Here is a 14,533-nt window from a genome sequence, read left to right on the forward strand (position 1 = left end):
ATGGTTCCTATCTATGAAGACAATGAGAACAAAAAAGAGCGTAATAATTATTGAGGAATAAGCCTGCTGAGTATACCTGGTAAGGTGTATGGTAGAGTTATTATTGGAAGAATTAAGATTAAGACGGAGAGCAGGATCTCAGTTGAACAAGGAGGCTTTAGGAAAGGTTGGAATGTGTAGACCAAGTGTTTATTTTGAAACATTTAGGCGAAGAGTATTTAGATAAGGGTAAAGAGGTTTTCGTTTCATTTATGGATTTGGAAAAACATATGTTATTGTTGATAAGGGTCGCAATGTGGCAGATGTTGCAAGTGTAAGGTAGATGTGGTAGGTTACTTAAAGTAGTTAAAAGTTTTTAAGAGGATAATGAGGCTCAGGTAAGGGTACGTAGGAGAGAGGGAGATTACTTACCAGTAAATGTAGGCCTTAGGGATGCGTGATGTCATTATGGTTCAGTGTATTTATAGATGGGGTTGTAAGAGAAGTGAATGCTCAGGTGTCGGCAAGAGGTATGGGATTGAATAATAATCTTACAAAAAGTGGGAGTTGTCACAGTTGCTTTTTGCTGATGGCACTGTGCTTTTGGGAGAAACCATAGTTTGGATATTAGGAGGAGCAGGTTTACTAAAAGTATTTATCCAGAGGGCTAAGGAGCAAATGTTGAGGTAGATCGGATATTTAGAAATGGTGGAACAAAATAGAATGACTTTGAGAGCTTATGAAACTGTAGTGGGGTAGGGGTCCTCCTAGGAAAGGTTGGAGGGAGGGGATAAAGTAGGTCTTGTGTGCTAGGGGCTTAGACTTCCAACAAGCATGCATGAGCGTGATAGAAGCGAGTGGGGGCAAATTTTTTTTATGACTTGACGTGCTGTTGGAGTGTGAGCAAGGTAACATTTATGACTCGATTGAGAGAAACCGGTTTGCCGGACTTGAGTCCTCGAGGTGAGAAGTACAGTGCCTGCACTCTGAAGGAGTAGTGGAGGTATGCTGCAGTTTTTGAACTGTAGTGTTGGCACGCCTCTGGCAAGACAGTGATTTAGTGAATGATGATGAAAGTGTTTCTTCTTTTCTCGGGTCACGCTGCCTCGGTGGGAAATGGACAATGTGTTAATAAAAAAATATACTGAAAATATAATTAACTAGTTGCTTTCTTTTTCCTTCCATTTCTTGCATTTGTAATAATAATAATAATAATAATAATAATAATAATAATAATAATAATAATAATAATAATAATAATAATTATAATAATTTTTGAATATATTAATTATTATTATTATTATTATTATTATTATTATTATTATTATTATTATTATTATTATTATTATTATTGTTGTTGTTGTTGTTGTTGTTGGTGGTGTTGTTGGTGTTGTTGGTGTTGTTGCTTAAAATAAAACTAATGCGATGTTAAGAGCTTATATTTTCATTGACTTTAGAAACATTACTGACGTTATTAATTTAAATTTAAATTCTTTATTTTTTAATCGCAACTTTAATACACGAAAAGTAGAAAGCCACAATACCATGACTGGAACAATGCACAAACAACCCGGCATTTTCGTCCGACATAAACCGACTCGGACCATTAACTAGTTACACGACTAGATAATGGTCTGAGTCGGTTTATGTTGGACTGAAATGTCGTCATAAGTCTCAGTCTCGTACATGCGGGTTATCTAAGTTGTGCTTAAAATGTTATCAGTTTTTCCTGACAGTGTCGCTGGCGACGCCAGTGAGCAAGAACTGAAATAGGAAAATCCGTTGCAAAACTTGGTAAATTCCCTGGCAGACATCCGATGGTTCCCGTCCTGCATGACCAGGGCGACTTTACTCCCCTCTCGTCTGTATCCTTTCTTGCCCTCCCTCTCTCCCTCACTCCATCTTTATTTCTCTCACTCCCTTAACTCTCCCTCTGTCCTTCTCTCTCTCCCTTATACCTACCTCTTTCCTTCTCTCCCTCCCTTAAACCTCCCTCTTTCCTTCTCTCCCTCCCTTAAATCTCAATCTTTCCTTCTCTCCCTCCCTTAAACCTCCCTCTTTCCTTCTCTACATCCCTTATACCTCCCTCTGTCCTTTACTCCCTCCCTTATACCTCCCTCCTTCTTTCTCTCCATCCTTTAAACTTTCCTCTTTCCTTCTCTCCCTCCCTTATACCTACCTCTTTCCTTCTCTCCCTCCCTTATACCTACCTCTTTCCTTCTCTCCCTCCCTTAAACCTCCCTCTTTCCTTCTCTCCCTCCCTTAAACCTACCTCTTTCCTTCTCTTCCTCCTTTAAGCCTCTCTTTCATTATCTCTCTCCGTTATACCTCCTTCTTTCATTCTCTCTCTCTCCTAAACCTCCCTCTTTCCTTCTCTCCCTCCCTTATACCAACCTCTTTCCTTCTCTCCCTCCCTTATACCTACCTCTTTCCTTCTCTTCCTCCCTTAAACCTCCCTCTTTCCTTCTCTCCCTCCCTTAAACCTACCTCTTTCCTTCTCTCCCTCCTTAAATCTACCTCTTTTCTTCTCTTTCTCCTTTAAGCCTCTCTTTCATTATCTCTCTCAGTCATACCTCCCTCTTTCATTATCTCCCTCTCCTAAACCTCCCTCTTTCCTTCTCTCCCTCCCTTATACCTCCGTGTTTCCTTCTCTCCCTCCCTTAAACCTTCCCGTTTCCATCTCTCCCTCCCTTAGACCTGTCTCTCTCCTTCTCTCCCTCCCTTAAACCTCCCTCTTTCCTTCTCTCCCTTCCTTATACGTCCCTCTTTCCTTCTCTCTCTCCCTTACACCTCCCTCTTCCCTTCTCTCCCTCCCTTATACTTCCCTCTTTCTTTCTCTCCCTCCTTTAAACCTTTCTCTTTCATTATCTCCCACCCTTATACTTCCCTCTTTTCTTTTGTCTCTCCCTCAAACCTTCCTCTTTCCTTCTCTTCCTCCCTTAAACCTCCCTCTTTCCTTCTCTCCCTTCCTTAACCCTCCCTCCTACCTTCTCTGCCTCCCTAAACCTACCTCTTTTTTTTTTTTTTTTTTTTTTTTTAAACAGGGTTTGACAAGGTTAAGGATCCCTAGCTTTATTGACAAGCTTTTTACAGGTCAAGGATTCCTAACTTTATTGGCAAGCTAAGAGCTGTTACCTACATCAGCTCATTGAAAACATTTTTATTGTTATGAGACATACAAGTAGGGAACAGGATGAAGTTGGAGCCATCTGTGGGCCAGCATTTTCATTTGATCAACTGACTTTATCTCGTTGACATCATTATGCTGTACGAATGTGTTCCATACTCGAGTCATCCTGGGTATGTATGATCTCAGATGGAGTGATGTTCTGGAGAAGGGTACAGCCAGAGTGAAGTTGCTGCTTTCTGCCCGTCTTGTGGCATAAAAGCTTGTTTCACGCTGTCCTCGAAGTGGATCCAAGTGTGGTATTTTGACAATATTGGCCTTGTACATAACAGTAAGGCCGCCCACATCCCTCCTATGTTGAAGGCTCTGCTGAAATGACAGATCTATCCAGGATGGGTCCAGGCGAGAGATAAGACGTCTTGCTCTGTTCTCTACTCTGTCAAGCAGTCGCAGATGAGAGGGGGGGCAGGCAAACCAAGAAAGTGGAGCATACTCAAGGTGTGAGCGCACTTGTGCCTCGTACAGGATCTTGCAACCCCTACTGTCAAGCAGATGCGAGATACGGCGAAGTGCTGTAAGCTTCCTGGCTGCCTTGTTTGCAAGATTTACAACATGGTTCTTCATGGTTAGTTTGGAGTCAAATTTCACCCCAAGGATATCAACTTCTTCTCCAGGTGCCAACACCCTCCCATTCATCCTTACTACTGCACCAGCATTACCATCATAGTGCCTAGAGACGATCATTTGCGTTTTCTCAGGTGCAAATGTTACTTGCCATCTATTTCCCCAAGCTAATATAGCTCTCAGCTGGTGATTGATATAGCTTAGAGCAGCTGGCATTTCTTCTCTTGGATAAGTGAATGTCAGTGTACAGTCGTCTGCATATGCATGTGATTCTGGGATGAGATGAAGAAGGTCGTTGAAGTAGACATTCCATAACAATGAACCCAGCACGCTTCCTTGTGGAACACTTGCCCCAATAGGATGTGTTGCTGATTCCGTTCCATTGAGAACTACACTTAGAGATCTACCATGAAGGTAATCACTGAGGAGACATAGCGTAGAGCCTGCAATTCCCAGTGCTTGAAGTTTTGCTAAGAGGCCCTGGTGCCACACCCGTTCGAAATCGCCAGCAATGTCCAGTGCTACCACACAGCTGACTTTGGATTCATCCAGTGACTGGTGCCACTTAGTGGAGAGGTTTAACAACAGATCAGCAGCAGAGTAACCTTTCCTGAAGCCATATTGACGATCACAAAGTAGTGAGTGGTAGTCATAAAACTCTGTCATTTGTCTTGAGATTATTGTCTCAAGGATCTTACCAGTGATTGACAGGAGTGACACTGGTCTGTAGTTGCTGATTTCTGCTCTGCTCTTCTTTTTGTGAACAGGGACTACATTTGCCTCTTTCCATAGAGAGGGCAATTTACACTGTACTAGGCAGTGCTGAAAGATGCGAGTTAGAGGTGCTGCTAGCTGGTCTGCACATCTTCTCAACAATCTTGGGCTCAACTTGTCTGGGCCCACAGCCTTTTCTTGGTCAAGCGATTTAAGAAAGAAATGCACCTCCTCCTGCCTTATTGTCACCACTGACAGTTTTGACAAAGTTCTTGCAGCTCCCTTAAACCTTTCTCTTTCATTATCTCCCTCCCTTATGCCTCCCTCTTTCCTTTCTCTCTTCCTTAAACCTTACTCTTACCTTCTCTGCCTCCCTTAAACCTCCCTCTTTCCTTTTCTCCCTCCTTTATACCTCCCTCCTTCTTTCTCTCTCTCCTTTAAACATTCCTCTTTCCTTCTCTCCCTCCCTTAATCCTTCCTCTTTCCTTCTCTCCCTCCCTTAGACCTCTCTCTTTCATTATAACCCTCCCTTGTACCTCCCTCTTTCCCTCTCTCCCTCCCTTAAACCTCCTTTCCTTCTCTCCCTCAATTAATCCTTCCTCTTTCCTTCTCTATCTCCCTTAAACCTCCCTCTTTCCTTCTCTCTCTTCCTTATACGTCCCTCTTTCCTTCTCTCTCTCCCTTACACCTCCCTCTTTCCTTCTCTCCCTCCCTTATACTTCCTTCTTTCTTTCTCTCCCTCCTTTAAGCCTCCCTCTTTCCTTCTCTCCCTCCTTTAAACCTTTCTCTTTCATTATCTCCCACCCTTATACTTCCCTCTTTCCTTTTCTCCCTCCCTCAAACCTTCCTCTTTCCTTCTCTCCCTCCCTTAAACCTCCCTCTTTCCTTCTCTCGTTCCCTTAAACCTTTCTCTTTCATTATCTCCCTCCCTTATACCTCCCTCTTTCCTTTCTCTCTTCCTTAAACCTTAATCTTGCCTTCTCTGCATCCCTTAAACCTCCCTCTTTTCTTCTCTCTCTCCCTTATACCTCCCTCTTTCCTTTTCTCCCTCCCTTATACCTCCCTCTTTCCTTCTCTCCCTCCCTTTAACCTCCTTCTTTCTATTGGCCTTGTTCATAACAGTAAGGCCACCCACATCCCTCCTGTGTTGAAGGCTCTGCTGAAATGACAGATCTATCCAGGATTGGTCGAAGCTAGAGATGAGACGTCTTGCTCTGTTCTCTACTCTGTCAAGCAGTCCCAGATGAGAAGGAGGTCAGGCGAACCAAAAAAGTAGGGCATACTCAAGGTGTGAGCTTACCTGTGCCTCGTACAAAATCTTGCAACCCCTGTTGTCAAGCACATGCGAGATACGGGGAAGTGCTTTAAGTTTCCTGGCTGCCTTGTTTGCAAGATTTACAACGTGTTTTTTCTTGGTCAGTTTGGAGTCAAATTTCACCCCAAGGATATCAACTTTTTCCCCAGGTGCCAACACCCTCCCATTCATCCTTACTACTGCACCGGCATTACCATCATGGTGCCTAGAGATCACCATTTGTGTTTTCTCAGGTGCAAATGTTACTTGCCATCTGTTCCCCCAAGCTGATATAGCTCTTAGCTGGTGATTGATTTAGCTTAGAGCAGCTGGCATTTCTTCTCTTGGATAAGTGAATGTCAGTGTACAGTCGTCTGCATATGCATTGAATTCTGGGATGAGATGAAGAAGTAGACATTCCATAACAATGGTCACAGAACACTTCCTTGTGGAACATACCCTTAGAGATCTACCATGAAGGTAATCACTGAGGAGGCATAGCGCAGAGCCTGCAATTCCCAGAGCTTGCAGTTTTGCTAAGAGGCCCTGGTGCCACACCCGGTCGAAAGCACCAGCAATGTCCAGTGCTACCACACAGCTGACTTTGGATTCGTCCAGAGACTGGTGCCAGTTAGTGGAGAGGTTTAACAACAGATCACCAGCAGAGTAACCTTTACTAAAGCCATAATGACGGTCACAAAGTAGTGAGTGGCAGTCAAAAAACTCTGTCATTTGTCTTGAGTTTATTGTCTCAAGGAGCTTGCCAGTGATTGACAGGAGTGACACTGGTCTGTAGTTGCTGATCTCTGCTCTGCTCTTCTTTTTGTGAACAGGGACTACATTTGCCTATTCCCACAGAGAAGGCCATTTACACTGTACTAGGCAGTGCTAAAAGATGCGAGTTAGAGGTGCTGCTAGCTGGTCTGCACATCTCAGCAATCTTTGGCTCAACTTGTCTGGGCTCACAGCCTTTTCTGTGTCAAGCGATTTAAGAAGGTAATGCACCTCTTCCTGCCTTATTGACACCACTAACATTATTGACACAGTTCTTGCAGCTAGCCAAAGAGGGTCCCTTGCTGGATCAGGAACTTGCATTTTGGTAGCAAAGTGTTCGCTAAGAGGCTCGCTTTCTCTTGATTGCTAGTAGAGGTGGTCCCATCCTGTCGATTTAGAGGTGGAATGTGTTCATTAGGCAGATAACCTTGTCTGTCCTTGACCAGGGACCACCAGGTTTTGGAGTCTACCTTACCTGATGCTACCTTTCCTTTAGTGTCCATCTCCCATTTAGCGATGGCCCACTTTTGAGCGTCACCCATATGTCTACAGGCTTGCCTGCGGAAGTTCCTGTTATATGTAGTAGGATGTCTCTTATACCTTCTCCATGCCTTATACTTAGCAGTAGCAGCCTCTCTACAACGAAAGTCAAACCAAGGCTAATCTGTAGGCTTCGTCACATATTTCCGGAGAGGAATGTGTTCTTGTTGTAGATTAAGGATGTGTCCAGTGAAGGCTTTTACTTGGTTGTCAACATCCCCTTGGAGAAGAGCATTCCAATCGGTGGTGGCGAGCTCAGAGCAAAGGGCTGGCCAATTACCTCTTTTCCATAGCCAGGTTGTGCGTGTGGACTCCTCACCCCGTTCTGTTGGGATCTTAAGTGTCGTAAAAACAGTGGTCAGATGATCCAACGCAGCCGAGGGGTTGACAAGTGACTCTACCTTCTGCTAGATCACTCACTACTGGGTCAAGGGAGGAGCCAGAGATGTGAGTAGGGAAATCAACAAAGTTTCTCATGTCAAATACTGCAAGGTCATCAAAGTCCCTATGTATAAGGTGTTGGTTGAGGTCACCAACAATTATGACATGTTGACAATTGTGTTGTAGCAGAAGGGAGTCCACATTTTCCATTGGGAAGTTGATGGGATCTGCATGTTGCCACTGAGGTCTGTACATTGCACATGCTAGTACAGAGGTACTAGTGTTTATGCATAGCTTGAAAAACATCATTTCAAGATGAATAGGGATGGCAACATCAATGTGCTGGGCATGAACACTTTTAGAGAAGCACACAGCAACACCTCCTCCTTGCCCTTGCTTGTCTCTTCTCATCCATGAGGTGTAGCCAGAAATTCTTGCAAAATTTTCTGGAGTCCTGTCGTCCAAAAATATTTCAACAACAGTTATCATGTCGGAACGTCGAGTGTTCACAAAACTGTGTGAGAGCTCTCCCTCCCTTATACCTCCCTCTTTCCTTCTCTTTCTCCCTTATACCTCCCTCTTTCCTTCTCTCCTTCCCTTATACCTCCCTCTTTCCTTCTCTGCCTCCCTTAAATCTCCCTGTTTCCTTCTCTCTCTCTCTCCCTCTCAGTCCAACCCTCCTCACCCCAGTGGGTGAAGTTTACACTAGACAACTTTTATGGCTGTGGAAATGTTTGCTCGAGATAACGCCAAAGTTCAAGGTTAAGAAAACTATCAATAAATTATCGGGAATTTCATTTTCTTTCACAATTACCTATTAACTTTCACGTTAGCGAATTAGATTTTTTAAAGCAAGATCGATGAGTATCGTGTCTTTACTTGATGCAGATTATTTGTAATGCCATTAGGGGAAGCGCTAAACCCGTAAGGGTCATGCACAGCCCTGGGAATGTTAAGAAATCAGATTAGATTAAAGAGAGAGTAGGAAAATTTCAATTTCCTAGATCAAGAGCCCGTCAATAACGTCAAGAAAGTAAATGTAGGACACTTTGTGCAGCGCACCTTCCTACCTGGTGTCTACCTGGAGTCAACGCCCCCGCAGCCCGGTCCATGATCAATCCTCGCGGTGGTTCAAGGCCTCATCAACCAGACTGTTTTATCCGGCCGCACGCAATCCAACATACGAACCACAGCACGGCTGGTCTGGTACTGATTTTAGGTGCCTTTCCAGCTCCTTCTTGAAGACAGCCAAGGGTCTATTGGTAATTCCCCTTATGTATGCTGGGAGGCAGTTGAACAGTCTTGGGCTCCTGACACTTATTGTGTTAGCTCTTAGTGTACTCAGACACCCCTGCTTTTCATTGGGGGGATGTTGCACCGTCAGCCGACTCTTTTGTTTTCTTAGGGATTGATTTCCGCGTGCAGATTTGGAACTAGCTTCTCTAGGAATAAATTATGATATAACTTTCTCATCTGTGTTCCAAGGAGTACAGGTCAAGTAACTTCAAACGTTCCCGGTAACTGAAGTGCGTAACTGTACTTATACGTTCAGTGAAAGTTCTCTGTATATTCTCCAGATCCGCAAATATCGCCAGTCCTGAAAGGGGCCGTTAGTGTACAGCAATATTCCAGCCTAGAAAGAGAACAAGTAAGTGATTTAAAGAGAACCATCATTGGCTTGGCATCCCCTGTTAGGAAGGTTCTCATTATCGATCCTGTCATTTTCCTAGCAGATGTGATATTGACATTGTTGTGATATTTGAAAGTGAGATTCTCTGACATTATCATCTCCCAAGTCCTTCACATTAATTTTCCTATTGTGTGGTTAGAATTTGTTTTGTACTCCGATCTAGTTTCTATTTCCTCAAGTTTTTCAGCTGAGAAATTGAAATTTGTCCTAATTGAACTTCATATTGTTTTCCGTGGCCCATTTGAAAACTTGGTTTATATCCGCTTGGAGATTTGCAGTATCCTTATTGGATGACACCTGTGTAAATTCTAGTATCGTCAGCAAAGGAAGACACAGTGCTATGGTTTACATCTATATTTATGTCAGATATGAGGATAAATTTAAGGCTGGGAGCTTTTCACTCTATTAATCTTTGTGTTCTTTTGGTTAGAAAGTTTAAGATCCATCTATTCACTTTTCCTATTATTCCTATATCACGTATTTTGTGTGCTATTACACCATGATCGCACTTGTCGAAAGCTTTCGCAAAGTCTGCGCATACTGCATCTGCACTCTGTCTTCCAGTACATCCAAGACTATGTGGAAAAGACACTTATGTACACTTCAGTCCTACGACTGGAGAAGCCGCTTGTGGCGTAACGTTTCCTCTAACAGATGTCCTTAACTGTACATAAGTATCCTTTTCCACATCTTGTCGGTATCACCTTACCATTTTTCATCCAAGATCATGTCAAAGTGGTCCAGTAGTTGGGAGAGGCAGGAGCGACCTATTCTAAACCCAGCCTTGGGATGTGCAACTGTTGGGTATCGTATCGTCTATGTACTCGATACGTTTTTAATAAGCGTTCCTATGTATAAATAATCTTTCTACCATACTTTATGCCATACCTGCCACTTTAACGTAGTTGCCGGCCATACCTGTTGTTGAACCATACTTCTGGGCCATACCTGCTGTTGAACCATACTTCTGGGCCATACCTGCTGTTGAACCATACTTCTGGGCCATACCTGCTGTTGAACCATACTTCTGGGCCATACCTGCTGTTGAACCATACTTCTGGGCCATACCTGCTGTTGAACCATACTTCTGGGCCATACCTGCTGTTGAACCATACTTCTGGGCCATACCTGCTGTTGAACCATACTTCTGGGCCATACCTGCTGTTGAACCATACTTCTGGGCCATGCCTGCTGTTGAACCATGCTTCTGGGCCATACCTGCTGTTGAACCATGCTTCTGGGCCATGCCAGCTGTTGAACCATGCTTCTGGGCCATGCCTGCTGTTGAACCATGCTTCTGGGCCATGCCTGCTGTTGAACAACCTACACACACACACACTACCACAACAACCTACACACACAATACCACAACAACCTACACACACACTACCACAACAACCTACACACACACTACCACAACAACCTACACACACACTACCACAACAACCTACACACACACTACCACAACAACCTACACACACACCACCACCACAACCTACAAACACACACACACTACCACAACAACCTACACACACACACTACCACAACAACCTACACACACACACTACCACAACAACCTACACACACACACTACCACAACAACCTACACACACACACTACCACAACAACCTACACACACACACTACCACAACAACCTACACACACACACTACCACAACAACCTACACACACACCACCACCACAACAACCTACACACACACACACAGCACCACCACAACAACCTACACACACACACTACCACAGCAACCTACACACACACCACCACCACAACCTGCGCACACACACACTACCACAACAACCTACACAAGCACACTACCACAACAACCTACACACACACCACCACCACCACAACCTATACACACACACACACACACTACCACAACAACCTACACACACACACAGCACCACCACAACAACCTACACACACACACAGCACCACCACAACAACCTACACACACACGCTACCACAACAACCTACACAAACACACTACCACAGCAACCTACACACACACCACCACCACCACAACCTACACACACACACACACGCACACTACCACAACAACCTACACACAAACACACTACCACAACAACTTATACACACACACACTACCACAACAACCTACACGTACGAGGAAAGGTTGAGGGAAATCGGACTGACGACACTGGAGGACAGAAGGGTCAGGGGAGACATGATAACGACATACAAGATACTGCGGGGAATAGACAAGGTGGACAGAGACAGGATGTTCCAGAGAGGAGACACAGAAACAAGGGGTCACAACTGGAAGCTGAAGACTCAGACGAGTCACAGGGACGTTAGGAAGTATTTCTTCAGTCATAGAGTCGTCAGGAAGTGGAATAGCGTAGCAAGTGAAGTAGTGGAGGCAAGAACCATACATAGTTTTAAGAAGAGGTATGACAAAGCTCAGGAAGCAGAGAGAAAGAGAACCTAGTAGTGATCAGTGAAGAGGCGGGGCCAGAAGCTGAGTCTCGACCCCTGCAACCACAATTAGGTGAGTACAATTAGGTGAGTACACACACACACGCACACACACACTAACACAACACCTTACACACACCACCAGACTGCAGGCCTGGTCCAGCAACTGTTTCCTGGAGTTCAACCCCACCAAGTGCACAGTCATGAAAATTGGGGAAGACCTCAGACGGAGTACAGTCTAGGGGGCCAGAGCCTACAAACCTCACTCACGGAAAAGGATCTTGGTGTGTGTATAACACCGGAACATTTCCTTAGGCGCACATCAACCAAATAACTGCTGCAGCATACGGGCGCCTGGCGTACCTAAGAACGGCATTCCGACATCTAAATAAGGAGTCATTCAGGACCCTGTACACTGTGTACGTTAGGCCCATATTGGAATATGCAGCGCCAGTTTGGAACTCTCACCTAGCCAAGCATGTAAGGAAACTAGAGAAAGTGCAAAGGTTTGAAACAAGACTAATCCCGGAGCTAAGGGGTATGTCCTACGAGGAGAGGTTAAGGGAATTAGACCTGACGACACTGGAAGACAGTAGAGATAGGGGGGATATGATAACGACATATAAAACACAGTTGGAAGTTGAAGACTCAGATGAATCACAAGCATATTAGGAAGTATTTCTTCAGTCACAGAGTTGTCAGGAAGTGTAATAGCCTGGGTAGTGATGTAGTGGAGATAGGATCCATACATAGCTTTAAGAAGAGGTATGATAAAGCTCTTGGAGAGGGAAGAGTGACTGAGTAGCGGCCAGTTGAAGAGGCGGGGCCAGGAGTTATGAATCGACCCACGCAACCACAACTAGGAAAGTACAACTAGGTGGGTAGAACACACACACACTACCACAACCTACACACCACTGCCACAACATCCTATACACACACACAGTACCACAACAACCTACACACGCCGACAACCACAACAACCTACACACCACTACCACAACAACCTACACACACACACACTACCACAACAGCCTACACACACACTACCACAACAACCTACACACACACACACTTCCACAACATCCTACACACACACACACTTCCACAACATCCTACACAAGCCCACTACCACAACAACCTACACACACACACTACCACAACAACCTACACACGCCGACAACCACAACAACCTACACACCACTACCACAACAACCTACACACACACACACTACCACAACACCCTACACACACACACACTTCCACAACATCCTACACACGCCCACTACCACAACAACCTACACACACACACACACACACACTATCACAACAACCTACACACGCCCACTACCACAACAACCTACACACACACACTACCACAACAACCTACACACGCCCACTACCACAACAACCTACACACACACACACTACCACAACAACCTACACACGCCCACTACCACAACAATCTACACAGACACACACTACCACAACAACCTACACACGCCCACTACCACAACAACCTACACACACACACACACACACTACCACAACAACCTAAACACACACTGTTGCATGCAAATAATATGTACCCCTTATTTGGAGCATGTGAACATGAAAGTCTACCGCCCCAACCAGTGAACCAGGTAACTAAGGGTCGGACGATCGGGGCCCCATCATCAGATTAGTTCCTAGGTTCAGCCAATCATATTGTAGATCTTGCAATTGTGAAGGTGACGTGGATGCCGCTCACATTCTCACCCTTGTCATTTTCACCCAGCTGTTGGTTGAACACGGCTGTCCATTCTGCCTCTTGATTTACCGTGTTTTACACATATATTTTCAACTGTATATAGTGTATATACTTGTAAATACTTATAATCGCACTTGGTGAAGGAAAATATAATTCAAAGTCATTCAGCTGTGTTTGTTCTGCTCCTCGATCCCCTTTACGCCCAGGGTAACAGGTCTTTTTGTTCCTGGGTTGTAAAATGGGGCCTGTCTGGGAGCTGAAGCTGGACTTAGAGCAAGAGTTGAGCCTAGAGTTAAAGTTGGATCAGGAAGTAATAGTAAATAGCTGGCTATATGGCATTGCGTCAGCTTTGCCAACGCTTCAGGAATTTACATCAGAATTAAATGACACTGATTTTAGTAATTATTAGGTGGCGAAGACCACGGTTCTTGGAGCTTATCAATGTATCCCTGCTAAGTATAGAAAGACATTCAAGTTAGGCAGATGACAGCTTGGTCAATCCTTAGTGGAATTTGTTAGACAGCAGACCAAAGCTTTCACCAGTTGGTACAAAACAAGTGGTGTAACAAACTAAGACGAGTTGATTCAACTTATACTGGTGGACAACCTCCTGGAGTCTGTGGGACCAGAGGTTCGAGTCTTTCTGCAGGACCATGTCTTAACCACTGCATTGGAGGCAGCCAGGTTGGCTGATACTTTTGAAACCAACCGCTCCTTGTCTGAACACTCCCATCACTCTTTTCATCAGCCTGGCATGAGCAGAGATCGTCACCGTAAAGTTCCTGATTGGAGGATGAAGTGCCAGCAGGAAGGAGAACGCCTATATCAGCCAACTAAGTCGCCTGGTGAGCCATGCTACTCAACTTATGGTCATCCTGGTGAGTGACAAATCACTCACCATGGTGCATCCCGACAACAGTACCCAGAGCGGCACCAGTCACAACGTCAACAGGGAGCTAAGGTCAAGCCTGTTGTTTGCTTTTATTGTAATAAATCTTAAAGAAGAACCACTGGCCTCCACGTGGCAAGGTCTGGTAACTCAGAAATAACTCTGAGGCTGACAGTGGTCGCAAGTAAAATTAATTTATTATGCTGTATAGTCCTTGTGGCTTAGCGCTTCTTTTTGATTATAATAATAATAATATTGTAATAAATCAGGCCATATTCACCCAAACTGCCCAAATAAACCCCAACCATTAG

At 44.6% G+C, this 14,533-nt stretch overlaps 1 long non-coding RNA gene across 1 annotated transcript in view; it reads left to right on the forward strand.

The window, feature by feature from the left end:
* Positions 1–14,100, forward strand: part of LOC138852488 (uncharacterized) — a 34,908-nt gene extending 20,808 nt beyond the window's left edge. Inside the window, exon 3 of the long non-coding RNA XR_011391802.1 lies at positions 14,082–14,100. This is a non-coding gene — a long non-coding RNA (uncharacterized lncRNA). The remainder of the gene's footprint in view (positions 1–14,081) is intronic.
* Positions 14,101–14,533: the final 433 nt, after the last annotated feature.

Source organism: Cherax quadricarinatus, chromosome 9, assembly GCF_038502225.1.
Source record: "Cherax quadricarinatus isolate ZL_2023a chromosome 9, ASM3850222v1, whole genome shotgun sequence".
Classification (NCBI taxonomy): domain Eukaryota; kingdom Metazoa; phylum Arthropoda; class Malacostraca; order Decapoda; family Parastacidae; genus Cherax; species Cherax quadricarinatus.